Source organism: Chiloscyllium plagiosum, unplaced genomic scaffold (assembly GCF_037043375.1).
Source record: "Chiloscyllium plagiosum isolate Xiang-an unplaced genomic scaffold, Cpla_swu_hap1 HiC_scaffold_35, whole genome shotgun sequence".
Lineage (NCBI taxonomy): Eukaryota > Metazoa > Chordata > Chondrichthyes > Orectolobiformes > Hemiscylliidae > Chiloscyllium > Chiloscyllium plagiosum.
Window position 1 is genome coordinate 54,527,758 of NW_028270173.1, and position 5,399 is coordinate 54,533,156.

Consider the following 5,399-nt stretch of genomic DNA (forward strand, 5'->3'; position numbering starts at 1 on the left):
TTTATGATTTACAGCATCCAAAGTTCTTTCAGTTCCCTCCATAAACTGTCTGCCTTTCCACCCATTTTTATGTTGTCTGTAAGTTTGGTGATGATACATTCCCTTCCTTCCTCCAAGTGGTTAATAGAAACACTTGTGATCCCAGCACTGACCTCTGGAGAACCCCATTGGTTTCAGGTCACCCACCTGAAAAAGAAACCCTTATCTCCACTCGGTGTTTCTTGGCAAATAGCCAATTCTGTCGCCAGGTCAAAATGTGCCAATGTGCATCGATGACACTTGGGGAATAAGAGAATCAAGAGAGTGCTTACACCCCAGGAAGAGCTCTCTGTAAGACAGGATTGCCCTATTTCTACATCAGATAGTTAATCAATTCTCCTCAGAAAGCCACAACTGATTGAGCCTCCTGTGTGCTCTGCGGCAATGTATTCCAGATCCAATCCACTTGTGCTGTTTCTCGTGTCAGCATTGCGTGTTTTGCCAGTGGGGATCCCCAATCTTCATATTAAATAGACATCATTGGAGAAAATGTGGGAAATATTGCACAGAAACCATAGAGTCCCTACAGTGTGGAAGCGGTCATTAGGCCCATCGAGTCCATACTGACCCTTCAGGGAGCATCCCAACCAGACCCACCCCCTTCCCTCTAACCCTGCATTTCCCATGGCCAATCCACCCTAACCTACACACTATTGGACACGGGGAGAATGTGCAAGCTCCACCCAGACAGTTGCCCGAGGGTGGAACCGAAACTGGATCCTGGTGCCGTGAGGCTGCAGTGCTAACCACTGAGCCACCGTACCACCCATGTTTCTATATCATTGATTCAGGTTAAGGAACTGCCACACCCAGGAAATGATGTCAATCTCAGACTTTATACTGTGGAGTGTTGGGGACAACAAATGGACATCTTTAAATTTGGGAAGGAATTTGAAGAAGTGGGCATGCAGAAACCATTCCTGTTTTTCGGATAACTCCAAAGGAAACACTTACAATTGTTCCATGGGAATGAGCATGGAACTTTGGAGGATTTGTTTCCACGTCGTGTTGCAGGGAGGGAATTCCCTACAGAATGGAGCATTTGAAGCAGTCACCATCCATCATTTTGACAGAAAGTTTGACCCATTCGTGACATAAAAGGGAAAAAGAGTGTGGCTTGTTGGGGAGGCGATGGGATATTGGTACTAACCACAGCTCAGGAGATGTTCTGAGGCGCAGGTTCGAATCCCATTGCGACAGATGCTGGAATTTGAATCCTAAGAAATCAGGAATTAGTTGTCTTTAAAGTTTAGAGTTTTAGGTATCGTTGGTAAAAGGGACTATGGCGATAGTGCGAGTAAATGGTAACTGTTCAATCAGCCATGGCTACATTAAATGGCAGGCTAAATGGTCTGCTGTCCCTGTGTTCCCTGGGGATGAGAGGTGGTAATCAAAACAGAATCAGGTTTGTGAGGTGTACTGATAATAACGTAGGAGAATGTGAGGACTGCAGATGCTGGAGAGTCAGAGATGAAGAGTGTGGTGCTGGAAAAGTACAGCCAGTCAGGCAGCATCCGAGGGGCAGGAGAGTCCACGTTTCAGGCATAAACTCTTCATGAGGAAGGGCTTTTCACTTGTTTTTGTGCTGGAACTTCAACTGGCCGTTATGTGCAGTGCAGGGGCTACTCCAGCAGAGGGAGGCAGTGGTCCATCTGCTGCGGTCTGTGGAGCTGACTGTGACTGGAGCTGACCGTTTTCCAGCATTAAGGAAGATATTCACGCCAGCTGCCTGCACAGTTACAATGCTCCCCTCACAAGGTAGCAACAAGAGTAGACCATTCAGCCTGTAGATGTTGCCCCACTGCCCATTTAGGTCATGGTTTTTCATCATTTATATCAATGATGTGGATGTGAATACAGGAGATATGGTTAGTAAGTTTGCGGACGATGCCAAAACTGGTGGATCCTGTCTCTCTCTTTCTTTCACTCTATTCCACCCACCACCTCCCCACCCCTCCCCTGGTTTACAATCCACAGAGAAGACGATTCTGTATGGTATGTTTATTGAGCTTTCGTTCTCTCACCCCACAGATACCCCTTCCAATCATCACTTCCCCCCTTTCACATTGTTCCATACCGCAGTAACTGCTAAGTGATTGTCCCTACCCTACATAATTCCTACACTTACTTGCAATTCTCTCCACACGTACGATTTTCTCTCTGCCATTTATTACCTCCCCATGAATGCCACTTCTGCATTTTCCTTCACTCAAGCAATTTTTCCGAGCCCCTGTTTTGAATTACCACTGAGGTCCGAGACCTGGGAAAAGTAATGTCAAATACAGTGTGTGCTGGAAATCTGCTGCAAACATCGGGGTCTGGGTGGAGAAACTCAGCAGATCTGGCAGCAGGAGAAAGTGAGGACTGCAGATGCTGGAGATCAGAGTCAAGAGTGTGGTGCTGGAAAAGCACAACCGGTCAGGCAGCATCCGAGGAGCAGGAGAGTCAACGTTTCAAGCATAAGATCTTCAGCAGGAATGAGAGGGGGTGCCCAAGGGGGCTGAGAGATAAATGGGAGAGTGGGTGAGGGTGGGGGGGAAGGCAGCTGGGAATGCAATAGGTCGATGAAGGGGAGGGTGACGGTGACAGAGTGGAGGGTGGAACGGATAGGTGGGAAGGAAGATGGACAGTTACAATAGTTCAAGAGGGAGGTGCCGAGTTGGAAAATTGGATCTGGAATTGGAGGGGAATTAAGGAAACTGGTGAAATCAACATTGATTCCATGTGGTTGGAGGGTCCCAAGGCAGAAGATGAGGCATTCTGCCTCCAGGCAGCGGGTGGCCAGAATTTGGTGGTGGAGGAGACCCAGGACTTGCAAATCCTTGCGGGAGTGGGAGGGGGAGTTGAAGTGGTCGACCACAGGGTGGAGGGGTTGTTTGGTGCAGATATCCCAAAGATACTCCATGAAACATTCCACAAATTGGCATTCTGTCTCCCCAATGTAGAGGAGACCGCATCGGGAGCAACGGACCCAGTAGTGTGTGGAAGTGCAGGCAAATCTCTGTTGAATGTGGACGGATGTGGTGGATGCCAGGACATTGATTAAAGTTGAGCAGGAGATAGACAGATGTTTAATTAGTGATGGGTTGAAGGGATATGGGCAGCAACGTGGAGTTGAAGCCAAGATGAATTCAGCCTTGGTCATATTCAATCAAGGGGTTCAATTGGTCAGTCCCATTCCCACTTCTTGTGTTCCTACATTGTTATGTAAGTGAGATGCCTTCAGCAATAGCAGGAGAAGGTGACATAGAAGGGAGAGAAAGACAGTGGAGATCTAGGGACAGCACAGTAGCTCAGTGGTTAGCACAGCTGCCTCACAACGGCAGGGACCCGGGTTCAATCCCACCCTCGGGCAACTGTCTGTGTGGAGTTTGCACATTCTCCCCGTGTCTGAATGGGTTTCCTCCAGATGCTCCAGTTTCCTCCCACAGTCCAAAGATCCATCTTAGGTGGATTACCCATTGTGTCCAGAGATGTGCAGGTTCGATGGATTGGCACAGTAAATTGCCCAGAGTGTTCAGGGCTGTGGGTCAGCGTGGATTGGCCTGTGTTAAATAGTCCACAGTATCCAGGGATGTGCAGGATGGTGCATTAGCCACGAGGAGGGCAGGGTTAGGGTTGAGGATGGGTGTGGGTAGGATGCTCTTTGGAGGGTTGGTGTGGACCTGTTGGGCCGAATGGCCTGTTCCCACACTGTGGGGATTCTATCTCTTCCCTAAATGCACAAAGATTAATCTTGGTCTGCCCCATTCCCGGAGACACTGTGAGTTGCGAGCAGAGATCTGTTTAAGCGACAGACCCAGGGATACAGAGGTGTTCAAAAAGGCACCATGAATTCTCTATCATGTGGCCTCTCAGTGTGATATACATGAGCCTGTGTAACAGAGGTAAAGTACAAACCTGCTCATCTCCATGCTCTGACTCAAAACAGCAAGCAACCAACCACCAGTCCAGGCCCCACGCTCTGGGCACTATTCATAGAGTAGAATCCTCACAGGACGGAAACAGGCCATTCAGCCCAACAAGTCCACACTGACCCTCTGAAGAGTAACCCACCCAGACTCATTCCCCCACCCTATTACTCTACATTTACCCCTGACTAATGCATCTAACCACATCCCTGAACACTGTGGGGTAATTTAGCACAGCCAATCCAGCCTTACCTGCATATCTTTGGATAGTGGGAGGAAACCCACACAGACACAGGGAGACTGTGCAAATTCCACACAGACAATCGCCCGAGGCTGGGATCGAACCCGGGTCCTTGGCGCTGTGAGGCAGCAGTGCTAACTACAGGACCATCGTGCTGCAGACTCAGGGGTGCGTCTGCCCCAGGCTGGGACTGGCTCATATACAAAACAAGTAGTGGCTCTATTTTGGTGTCCAATAAGAAACAATTTTCCTTTCCAGCTGTGACTCCTCAATTATTACAGAGAGCAAAATGGGCTGTCGCAGATTAACAATTCACTTCAGTATAGGAGTTGGAGGTCATGTTGTGGTTGTACAGGACCTTGGTTAGGGCCCTTTTGGAATACTGTGTTCAGTTCTGGTCTCCCTGCTATAGGAAGGATGTTGTGAAACCTGAAAGGGTTCAGAAAAGATTTACAAGGATGTTGCCAGGATTGGAGGATTTGAGCTACAGGGAGAGGCTGCATAGGCTGGGGCTGGTTTTACTGGCGTGTCGGAGGCTGAGGGGTGACCTTCTAGGGGTTTACAAAAACCGTGAAGGATATGGAGAGGGTGAACAGCCAATGTCATTTCCTCAAGGTAGGGAGTCTAAAACGCGAGGGGTTTAGGTTTACTGTCAGAGGGGCAAGATTTAAAAGGGACTTGAGGGACAATTTTTTCACATAGAGACTGTTGAGTGTATGGAATGAGCTGCCAGAGGAAGTGGTGGAGGTTGGAACAATTACAACATTTAAAAGGCATCTGGATGGGTGTATGAATAGGAAGGGTTTGGAGGGATATGGACCAAGTGTGGGCAAAAGGTATTAGATCAGGTTGGGATATCTGGTCAGCATGGACAAGGTGGACTGAAGGGCCTGTTTCCGTGCTGTACATCTCTATGACTGTACGACTCTAATAGTGAACATGGTTAAACCATTCAGTTATTCATTTAATCTGACAGTTTTTACACAATTAGGTTTGTATGGAACTAGACCGACCAGTCTGACTAGGCTGTGTGAAACCTCCCAAACAAACAATTCAGAGAGAAATGCGAATTATTGCAAGATTCGGGAACATGGTTTAATCATTCAGTCATTGCAATGCATCAGTTCAAATACCTCAATGAATGTAATGCTCCAAAAAGCAAGGATTCTCCTCAAAATGAATCAGTCAGACAGGTTTGGAATGGGTCT